Source organism: Aegilops tauschii, chromosome 5, assembly GCF_002575655.3.
Source record: "Aegilops tauschii subsp. strangulata cultivar AL8/78 chromosome 5, Aet v6.0, whole genome shotgun sequence".
Classification (NCBI taxonomy): domain Eukaryota; kingdom Viridiplantae; phylum Streptophyta; class Magnoliopsida; order Poales; family Poaceae; genus Aegilops; species Aegilops tauschii.
The window spans coordinates 509747488-509759892 of NC_053039.3; the positions used below are offsets into that span (position 1 = coordinate 509747488).

Genomic DNA, 12405 nt, shown 5'->3' on the forward strand with positions numbered 1-12405 from the left:
GCATACGTGATAACAAATGCACAATCACCGTAGTAACCTTAACCAGAGCTGATAAGAAGGTTAGAAGGTCTATGCCCCGGTAATATCTGTGTAAACAACATGATAACATATGTAGCACATGTGTGATAACTTACTTAGCCGAGAAGTGGTAACTTTTGATCCGAAGTAAAAGTCATCGGAACATATCAACATAGGATCTACTTTCTATGACCTCTTCGCGGCGTGTTTTTCATGTGAAAAATGATTTTTTGATCGGACTGAAGGTTTGAGCTACAAAACATTTCGAAGATTCAAAATAAGGGGGAATGAAGGATGACATCAACATTTCGGTCTTCTAATCCATTTGCATGTGGGAGAATTGGAGGACCACTTTTTATGCCCCGGTAATTTTTATGTAAATAAGATGCTAATTTATGTATCATAGACGTGATAACTTACTTAGTCTTGGTCTGGTAACTTTTTACGAGAAAAAAAGTCATCGAAAGATACCAACATGGGATCTAGTTTCGATCGTCTCGTCGAGACGAGTCTTTTATGTCAAAACAAATTTTTAATCGGAGCTACAGTTTGATCTACAAAATATTTTGAATTTAGAATTTTATAAGAATCTTTATTGACATCAGCAACTTCGTCCTATATGCATGCTTGTATATGAGAATTCAACACATGCACGTGAAAGCTTCTCGTAATCACAAAAGGTCAACAAATAAAATAGAAACGCTAGGTTATTAAGCGCGTGACATGCGAATGCATGCATGTACATTGGGCGTTCGGATCTGTTCCTTAAAAACAGAACGACCGGACGTTAGTCCAGTCCATTTCAAAATCAAGAATTGTTTTTGAATATGTGAACTTTTTTTAAATCCACGAACATTTTAAATTTCTTGAGTATTTTATAAAAAAATCACAAATTTTTAAAATTTAGAAATCCAAAATTATTTATAGAAGAGAAAAACAAAAATGCAAAAAAATGAATTGATAAAAACTGGGCGTACATGGGCTGGCCCAAAAAGGGCGGGCTGGGATGGGGCTCCGCGCTGACTCGTTCGACAGCACCTAGCGCGCCGAGTATGAGGTCCCGTGAGTTTTTTTTTTCATGGTAATATGTGTCTTATTCATATCATAAAGATTAAAGTACAAGTCAAGTAAGGATCGACATGACAAAACTGAAAAGATAGCTAAACATCTCTGAGCTTGACATCAACGCCCCTCACTTGCCTCCGGCACCACCACAACAACCACCGAAGAAAAAAATGACGGATAATCTCCTCAGCTGAACTCGACGCGGCTCCAACACTGATATGTGTTTTCATACTCATTGTGAATGCCCTGGTCAGCCCCTTCATAAATACAGATAAATTTAAGATAAATAATTCTATCCTAAGGAAATCTAAGACATGCAATTTGGGATGGAGGAAGTATAAGTGTTCTCCCCGATCGCCTCATGAATGCTACACGTGGCGCAGGACACTCGTCGGCGACTCGCTGGCCTAAAAAACTGCCGGCGAGAGGAGGCAGCCGGGGGCCGGACCGAGTTTTCTTCTCCTTTCAATATGCGACCTCGCCGGCCATGTGCACGGCGGTGTGGGGCGGCGGCCGGCCGGTGGCAGGATAGAAAACATTCGCCGAGCACGGGGGCAGGCGCGGGGAGCGGAGGGGCACACCGCGCACGGTCCGCGAGGCCGGCCAGTCGCCCCCGTCCCGCGACGCGAATAGAAAAGCCAGCACAGCAGGCCACCACGCCCCACCCCCTTTGCATGGAGCCGGAGAAGCTAGGTAGTAGCAAAGCTAGCGAATCCAGGATTCTACCACCGCCTGCACGCCTTTCCCAAAAGCCGTGGCGGGTGATGATCAACCCATCCCAAACGTGCATCATTGATGCTTGCTTGCTTCCTCGCTCACCACTGCTCAGCACGTACAGGCTACAGCAGCATAACACCATGATCGACCGGCGAAGTGATCCATCCATCCTCTCTGACCAGCCAGCGAACTGCCTCTGCCAAGGAACACTCATTCGCGTCTCAACTTGGCAGGAACTACTCGCTAATTCCTTCTCGATCGCTGACACGGGGGGTCCAGGGCCCAAGGGAAGCACAAGTGGATCCTAGGTTTCCTCAAGATGCATAGTGGTAGTAAAATCGAAGCGTGGCACGTACGCACCGGGACCAGCCATTTGCATGCATGGGAGAACAGAACGGGGACGAGAGCTATGTTAAGCGAGCATGCATGATACGTACGGGGACCAGCCATGAACTGCGCCTCAAAGCAAGATCCTATGCCGCTCTGGCCAGTGTGCAAGGCCATGGATCGGAGAGTGACTACATAAACTATAAACTATTTGCTTTGGGAACTAAGCAGGATAGGGTTAGGAAAGAAGCAAACAGAATGATCCCTCCTCCGAGTACGGCGAGCGCGGACCCAGCGGCGAAGCTGCCGCGGACGGCCGGCCGGGGCCGGGGCAGGGCAGGGGTCTAGATCTAAACCACGGGGGCTCCATGGCTGTCTCACAGACACACGCATGCCTGCGCGCGCCCATCATGCAGCCACCTCTAATCCTGCCCATAAGCAATGCATGTTTACTCGTGCATGCATCATGCATGTGTTGGGGTTATGCATTCCTGATCGATATGATCTACTCCCTCCGTCCGAAAATAATTGTCATCAAAATAAATAAAAAAGATGTATCTAGATGTATTTTAGTTCTAGATACATCTCTTTTCATTCATTTTGATGACAAGTATTTTTGGACGGAGGGAGTACCATGTTGCTGGGATAGCTAGCCAGCTTAATTACTGCTGCTGCCTAGTGATCATATCAGCATATGGAGCGAGGGCAGCAGCAGCGTCACACGCGCATCATCCGCGGCAGTGGCCGGCCTGGCTCGTGATCGTGAGTCGGAGGGAGACCGCTGGCGCGACTCTAGGAAAAATGGTGGAAAAATCGGCTAGCTCGATGGCGTTGACGTTGTAACAAACAATTTCGCTATTTTCTCAAGCGACTGCGAAATAACTGTCGCTAATTCAACACAAATTAAGAATGGTACGTTCATCACATCGCAATTCATGCAGGTACAGAGTGTTGAGGATTTTGTATTTACGTCTTAACAGTGTGTGTACATTACATTACTTCTGAGGGTGTTCTTTGGAAAAACCTGTAGGTATTGCCGCTTTCATGTGGGTGAATGCTATGTTGACGCGACACGTGATATGTGTACATGGCAGGACGGACGTGCATTGGATGTATAGGTCTGGAGACGGGAGATGTGTACAGTGTACACAGGCTAGCTAGCGCGCGGCTCCTCCTGCATGCATGGCTAGCTCCCTAGCTGTGTCCTATCCCAGAGACTCATCGTGCAATTAAAGCTGATCCATGCTTCCTTTCCTAGCTAGCTATCCGATCACTGTTGCGCATACACACGTACGTACGTATAGCAAGACGTACACGAATTAAAGTTGGAAAAGTAGATGTACGTGTAGTAATAATAATCAAACCAAATACGTACGCTTCTCCGTTCACTTACTACATGTGGCGCCTGGCCGGGTAAAACAGACCTGGCTTGCGGTTTATCTACACCTTAATTTTGGTGCAACTCGTGTAGCCTTCGTGGTGGCCTCTGCTTGTGCATGCTTGTCCCATTCGAAACGTAGGCGCCTACTGCCGAGGACGTACGCTGTAGCTTGCCCTGGAACAGTAATCGCGTGAATGTTCACGTGCACTTTGATACTACAAGCAAGCAAGCATGCATGGTTCAATCTTCAATCCATATTTTGTAGCGCCATATGCATGGCGTGGCTTTGGTTTTTGGGTGGCCGTGCATGCATGCACGCACGCACGCACTGGTTCGCATGTAAGGTCCGTGAAGACAAACGTGAAAAGACTAAGCCCGACGTGGGAGTACTCACACTCACACATGCTTATATCTATCGATTCTAACGGACACGTACACCCATAACTCAGCCCGGGTTGCATGCATGCAAAGGAGCGATTCTTCGACGCCGCGCCCATGGTCCAAGGGCGTTACATTTTTTTTTCGACAACCCAAGGACGCTACTTGCTTGCCTCAATAGAAGCAAAATTTAAATAGGATCCTCTCAAAAGAGGGTACTGCATCTGCATGCACGAAATGCATGGTGACCCACGCCCTTTTTGTGTGTAACCATGTCGATATCAGTCCCAGTGTGACCAGTCCGCGGGAAAATATCGGGTGCTCCAGCCGGTGGGATGCTACGCTGCTACGGTACCTCTTGGTGCGTCAGATATGCATGAAGGGGCAGGATCAACTGACCGATCTATTTCAGTATGCCCCCTTGAAACATTTGTATCTTGCCCCCTGGAAACATCATGTCTTTGCAATGTACTCCCCACGTCCAATGCATTTGCAACCATACATCCAGGTCAGCGAATGGGCATATATGAATCGCTGCATGACGTATTTCATACAGGACAATAAATGGGCATATATGAATCGTTGCATGATGAATTGCACACGCACAAGCATTGAGTAAAGTATATATGGCCAACCTCATAGGACATTATTCTCAATCAAAAGAGCCGGAGAGTATTTCACAGCCAATTGGCATAAGTGTGAGATAAACCAAGAAAAGTAGCTTTCCTGACTCCGAAAAGGTAAACAACAAAATACAAACTCACTGTAGACAACATGTGCGTGGATGGGTGATGCAAAATCTCCTTTCACCAACTAGGTGCTTGACTACAATAAACAAATATATGCCTTAAAAAATGCACTTTCAGCACAAGCAAGAAACAGTGTCTAATTTCTCCGAAATTTTAAAACAATAGAACAAACAACATCTCCTCCTAGTGATCTAAATGTGAAGTTTCAAAGAAGAGCGGATCACTTGGTACTTCTTTGGAACAGAGTGACCATTCTAGAGAAAACTGGACACTTATTGTATGAAATGTTCAGAGAAACAAAAGTAAACTGCTAATCGATGTTCTTCCATCACTCCACTTTCAGCACTCAAACTGATGACGCGCTAACAGTACTGTCCACGGTTAGAAACAAAGGTAAACTACTAATCTATGTTCGGCCTATCCTCACTTTCATTCAGCCTCAAGGTCTCGACACCACTGCCGGCCATGTGCTGCAAACATCAAGATCTAGCCCACTAGATGGGGCTCACTAAAATAAATAACACAAACATCATACTGGTTAGAGGACCATGAAGACAGAGACTGTTTTTCACTGCAAAAAATGGTGAGCAGCTTCTGGATTGGGGCTAACAAGAGCAGACGAGGCATATGCTACGGTGGCCGGTGGCATTGGTACATGCTCGATGTGTTCGGCGGCGGCGGGGAACAGTTTTTTTTTTGTCGGGGCTGTGGAGAAACACTCGAAGCGAACGAGTCGTACTGGAGGAAGGGAAGGAACATGTATGCACTTCGTCATGAATTGCTGAATAACCAAGGGTGCCTCTGTATATTTACTAGAAGGACATGAGACTGCTTAATCCTGTTCGTCAGTACAGATCGAACGCTCCAAATTGACCTGGAGCACGGGAGCATTTTCTTGGTCGTATCACCAGATATCTACCCTCTACCAGTCCGCCAAAGATATTGTTTGGATCGAGTCGTTGATACTATATCTCGATCTCGGCCTCACTGCTGATATGGCGATATCTATAGCTTTTCGTGTGTATGTATCCAAGAGATTTGATCTGCCTAATTTGGAAAAGTCACTGTACGCCTCTTGCTATCATATCGTTCACGGATTAAATGAAAGGTGGCGGCATGTTTAGTTGAAGCGCACGCGTTGGCTGGCGGAACTGTTCTCAACCCGTTACTTGAAGGAATCATGAAGACTTTTCATGTTTCGGGCTGGCAAGGAAATTTCAAAGAAAACCCTCTCATGGGACTTTATCGATCCAAACCGGAACACATTAGCTAAATGTTAGTTGACTAAGAGCATCTCCAATATATGGTCTAAATATAAAAGTAACTAACTTTTGAACCGTCTGAGGCCAAAAACGCAATTCCAAGAGACGTTTCATATGTAAAAAAAATTGGACCGCGGCCTTCTCGTGATGTAAAATACAACACCTCGCGGTACAAATTTACATCACGAGGTGCATCTCGTCCAAACCAGCCGCCGCCCGCGAACGTCCAACCGCCACTTCATTTCCTTTCCTGCCCGCCCGCCCGCGACCTCCCGCCCGTCCGCCGCCGCCCCGCCGCCTCCACACCCCGCCGCCGCCGCCCGCATCAGATCCGGCGCCGCCCCGCCCCCCGCCGCTGTTTCCACGCCGCCCCGCCGCCCGCCCGCCCGCCGTAGCTCTGTCCGCCATCGCCCCGCACGCCGCCGCGGCCCCGCAGATCCGCCCCGCCCGGCTCTGTCCGCCACCGCCCCACCCGCCGTAGCTCCATCCGCCACCGCCCTGCACGTCGTCGCCGCCCCGCAGCTCCGCCCCGCCCGGCTCCGTCCGCCACCGCCCCGGCCACACGCCGCCGCCGCTCCACCGCTCTCCGATGGCGCCGAAGAAGACGCCGAAGGGCAAGTCGGGCTTCTTCGGCGTGAGGCAGAAGCCCTCCGGTAACTTCGGAGTGGAGTTCTCCGACGCCGGAAGGCGTTGGTGGATCGGCACGTACCCCTCCGCCCACGAGGCCGCGCGTGCCTGCGACGTGGCGTTGTGGCGTGCCGAGAGGCCTCGGTCGCACCTCAACTTCCCAGAGATCGAGAGTCGGGCGGAAGCGGAGATGCTTGTGCCGCAGGGCATCAACATGAAGGAGATCCCGATGAAGAAAAGATGACGAAGAAGCCGTCGGTTGTCGTCAGTGCTGGCGAGACCGACGAGGAGGCGATGGCGAGGTTTGCTCGGGAGCATCCGGAGTACGTCCAGGCCGAGCTGGAGTACTACTGGAAGCGTGAGGCGGTGCAGAAGAAGAAGGGGCCGAAGATGGAGAACGAGACCCGTCCCTCGACGGTGATCCCCATCGAGTCCTCTTCCGAGGAGGACTGGGCAGACTTCTCGGAGGAGGAGGAGGGGTGCGACGACCCGACGAAGGAGGAGTTCTGGGCACAGTTCCGCAGCTCCGACGAGTAGTTTATCTAGTAGTTTGAATAAGTAGTAGTTGAAGTTCATGTATGAAACTATGTTGAATTTGATGTTTGAACTATGTTGAATGGACTAGTAGTATGTCGTTTTAAAAAATTTACATCTTCATTTTGGACCATCTATTGGAGTTGCTCTTTTGGACCATCTGTTGGAGTTGAGCTTTTTTCGGAGCTCCAAAACACACTTTTTGGTGGTTCAAATTTTACATCTCCGGTTTTGGACCGCCAAATTTTGGAGATGCTCTAACTTCGGTTTGGGGTACTTCAATTTCGAGAATTCACCGGAGGGATGGAAGGAGCTTGCCGGAGGGCTACCCCGTTATCTATCGTTGATAGGGGGGAGGGGGTGGGGGAGGGGTAATTAATGTTGGGGAACGTAGCAGAAATTCAGAATTTTCTACGCATCACCAAGATCAATCTATGGAGTAATCTAGCACCGAGGGGAAGGGGAGTGCATCTACATACCATTGTAGATCGCTAAGCGGAAGCGTTGCAAGAACGCGGATGAAGGAGTCGTACTCGTAGCGATTCAGATCGCGGTTGATTCCGATCTAAGCGCCGAACCACGGCGCCTCCGCGTTCAACACACGTGCAGCCCGGTGATGTCTCCCACGCCTTGATCCAGCACGGAGAGAGGGAGAGGTTGGGGAAGACTCCGTCCAGCAGCAGCACAACGGCGTGGTGGTGGTGGAGGAGCGTGGCACTCCAGCAGGGCTTCGCCAAGCACCGCAAGAGACGAGGAGGAAGAGGGGTAGGGCTGCACCAAGAGGGAGATGTTCTCGTGTCTATGGCAGCCCCAAACCCCCACTATATATAGGGGAAAGGGAGGGGCTGCGCCCCCACCTAGGTTTCCACCTCTAGGGGTGGCGGCCAGCCCTAGATGGGACTTGGAGGGGCGGCCAAGGGGGGAGAGAGGGGGGGGCGCAGCACTAGGTGGGCCTTAGGCCCATCTGAGCCTAGGGTTTCCCCTTTTCCCTTCTCTCTTCGCCTTGGGCCCTCGTGGGGGGGCGCACCAGCTCATCTGGGGCTGGTCCCCTCCCACACTTGGCCCACGCAGCCCTCTGGGGCCGGTGGCCCCACGTGGTGGACCCCCGGGACCCTCCCGGTGGTCCCGGTACGTTACCGATAGCACCCGAAACTTTTCCGGTGACCAAAACAGGACTTCCCATATATAAATCTTTACCTCCGGGCCATTCCGGAACTCCTCGTGACGTCCGGGATCTCATCCGGGACTCCGAACAACATTCGGTAACCACGTATATCTATTCCCTATAACCCTAGCGTCATCGAACCTTAAGTGTGTAGACCCTACGGGTTCGGGAACCATGCAGACATGACCGAGACGTTCTCCGGCCAATAACCAACAGCGGGATCTGGATACCCATGTTGGCTCCCACATGTTCCACGATGATCTCATCGGATAAACCACGATGTCAAGGATTCAATCAATCCCGTATACAATTCCCTTTGTCTACCGGTATAGTACTTGCCCGAGATTCGATCGTCGGTATCCCGATACCTTGTTCAATCTCGTTATTGGCAAGTCTCTTTACTCGTTCCGTAACACATCATCCCGTGATCAACTCCTTGGTCACATTGTGCACATTATGATGATGTCCTACCGAGTGGGCCCAGAGATACCTCTCCGTTTACACGGAGTGACAAATCACAGTCTCGATTCGTGCCAACCCAACAGACACTTTCGGAGATACCTGTAGTGCACCTTTATAGCCACCCAGTTACGTTGTGACGTTTGGTACACCCAAAGCATTCCTACGGTATCCGGGAGTTGCACAATCTCATGGTCTAAGGAAATGATACTTGACATTAGAAAAGCTCTTAGCAAACGAACTACACGACCTTGTGCTAGGCTTAGGATTGGGTCTTGTCCATCACATCATTCTCCTAATGATGCGATCCCGTTATCAACGACATCCAATGTCCATGGTCAGGAAACCGTAACCATCTATTGATCAACGAGCTAGTCAACTAGAGGCTTACTAGGAACATGGTGTTGTCTATGTATCCACACATGTATCTGAGTTTCCTATCAATACAATTTTAGCATGGATAATAAACGATTATCATGAACAAGGAAATATAATAATAACCAATTTATTATTGCCTCTAGGGCATATTTCTAACAGTCTCCCACTTGCACTAGAGTCAATAATCTAGTTCACATCGCCATGTGATTAATGAGTCCAACACCCATGGGGTTTGTTCATATCTCGCTTGTGAGAGAGGTTATTAGTCAACGGGTCTGAACCTTTCAGATCCGTGTGTGCTTTACGAATATCTATGTCATCTTGTAGATGCAGCTACCATGCGCTACTTGGAGCTATTCCAAATAACTGCTCTACTATACGAATCCGGTTTACTACTCAGAGTCATCCGGATTAGTGTCAAAGTTTGCATCGACGTAACCCTTTACGACGAACTCCTTTTCCACCTCCATAATCGAGAAAATTCCTTAGTCCACTAGATACTAAGGATAAGTTCGACCGCTGTCATGTGATCCATTCCCGGATCACTATTGTACCCCTTGACTAACTCATGGCAAGGCACACTTCATGTGCGGTACACAGCATAGCATACTGTAGAGCCTACGTCTAAAGCATAGGGGACGACCTTCGTCCTTTCTCTCTCTTCTGCTGCGGTTAGGTCTTGAGTCTTACTCAATACTCACACCTTGTAACACAGCCAAGAACTCCTTCTTTGCTGATCTATTTTGAACTCCTTCAAAAACTTGTCACGGTATGTATTCATTTGAAAGTACTGTTAAGCGTTTTTGATCTATCCTTATAGATCTTGATGCTCAATGTTCAAGTAGCTTAATCCAGGTTTTCCATTGAAAAACACTTTTCAACTAACCCTGTATGCTTTCCAGAAATTCTACATCATCTCTGATCAACAATATGTCAACAACATATACTCATCAGAAATTCTATAGTGTTCCCACTCACTTCTTTGGATATACAAGTTTCTCATAAACTTTGTATAAACCCAAAATCTTTGATCATCTCATCAAAGCGTACATTCCAACTCCGAGATGCTTACTCCAGTCCTTAGAAGGATTCCTGGAGCATTGCATACTTGTTAGCATCTTTCAGGATTGACAAAACCTTCTGGTTGTATCACATACAACCTTTCCTCTAGAAAATCGTCCAGGAAACAATGTTTTGACATCCTATCTGCAAGATTTCATAAATAATGCAGTAACTGCTAATACAATTCCAACAGACTCTTAGCATCGCTACGAGTGAGAAAAATCTCATCGTAGTCAACTCCTTGAACTTGTCGGAAAACATCTTAACGACAAGTCGAGCTTTCTTAATGGTGACACTTACCATTATTGTCTGTCTTCCTTTTAAAATCCATCTGCACCCAACAGCCTTACGACCATCAAGTAGTTCTTCCAAAGTCTATACCTTGTTTTATACATGGATCCTCTCTCGGATTTTATGGCCTCGAGCCATTCGTCGGAATCCGGGCCCACCATCGCTTCTCCATAGCTCGTAGGTTCATTGTTGTCTAGCAACATGACTTCCAAGACAGGATTACGTACCACTCTGGAGTAGTATGCATCCTTGTCGTCCTACGAGGTTTGGTAGTGACTTGATCCGAAGTTTCATGATCACTATCATAAGCTTCCACTTCAATTGGTGTAGGTGCCACAGGAACAACTTCCGGTGCCCTGCTACACACTAGTTGAAGTGATGGTTCAATAACCTCATCAAGTCTCCATCATCCTCCCACTCAATTCTTTCGAGAGAAACTTTTTCTCGAGAAAGGACCTGTTTACTTCCAGATCTGAAACAGGAGGTATACCCAACTGTTTTGGGTATTCTATGAAGATGCATTTATCCGCTTTGGGTTCGAGCTTATCAGCCTGAAGCTTTTTCACATAAGCATCGCAGCCCCAAACTTTTAAGAAACGACAACTTAGATTTCTCTAAACGGTGTCGTCTCAACGGAATTGCGTGGTGCCCTATTTAAAGTGAATGCGGTTGTCTCTAATGCCTAACCCATAAACGATAGTGGTAAAAAGACATCATGGTATGCACCATATCCAATAGGGTACAGTTATGATGTTCGGACACACCATCACATTGTGGTGTTCCAGGCGGTATTAATTGTGAAACACTTTCCACAATGTCTTAATTGTGTGCCAAACTCGTAACTCAGATATCTCTATGATCATATCATAGACATTTTATCCTCTTGTCACGACGATCTTCAACTTCACTCTGAAATTACTTGAACCTTTCAATAATTCAGACTTGTGTTTCATCAAGTAAATATTCTCAGCATCTACTCAAATCATCTGTGAAGTAAGAACATATCGATATCCACTGCGTGCCTCAGCACTCATTGGACTGCACACATCAAATGTATTACTTCCAACAAGTTGCTCTCTTGTTCCATCTTACTGAAAACGAGGCCTTTCAGTCATCTTGCCCATGTGGTATGATTTGCATGTCTCAAGTGATTCAAAATCAAGTGAGTCCAAACGATCCATCTGCATGGAGTTTCTTCATGCATATATACCAATAGACATGGTTCGCATGTCTCAATCTTTTTAAAAACGAGTGAGTCCAAAGATCCATCTACATGGAGCTTCTTCATGCGTTCTATACCAATATGACTCAAATGGCAGTGCCACAAGTATGTGGTACTATCATTACTATTTTATATCTTTTGGCACGAACATGTGTATCACTGCACTCGGGATTCATTTTAGGTGCAAGACCATTGAAGGTATTATTCAAATAAACAGAGTAACCATTATTCTCCTTAAATGAATAACCGTATTGCGATAAACATAATCCAATCATGTTTATGCTCAACGCAAACACCAAATAACAATTATTTAGGTTTAACACCAATCTCGATGGTAGAGGGAGCATGCGATGCTTGATCACATCAACCTTGGAAACACTTCCAACACATATCGTCATCTCACCTTTAGCTAGTCTCCGTTTATTCCGCAGCTTTTATTTCGAGTTAGTAACACTTAGCAACCGAACCGGTATCTAATACCCTGGTGCTGCTAGGAGTACTAGTAAAGTACACATTCATATAATGTATATCCAATATACTTCTGTCGACCTTGCCTACCTTCTCATCTACCAAGTATCTAGGGTAGTTCTGCTTCAGTGACCGTTCCCCTCATTACAGAAGCACTTAGTCTCGGGTTTGGGTCAACCTTGGGATTCTTCACTAGAGCAGCAAATGATTTGTTGTTTCATGAAGTATCCCTTCTTCCCTTGCCCTTCTTGAAACTAGTGGTTTTACTAACCATCAACAATTGATGCTCCTACTTGATTTCT

The 12405-nt window shown here is 47.3% G+C and overlaps 1 pseudogene; it reads left to right on the forward strand.

Annotated features, from left to right (window-relative positions):
- The first annotated feature begins 6486 nt into the window (after positions 1-6486).
- Positions 6487-7061, forward strand: LOC141023082 (uncharacterized; annotated as a pseudogene).
- Positions 7062-12405: the final 5344 nt, after the last annotated feature.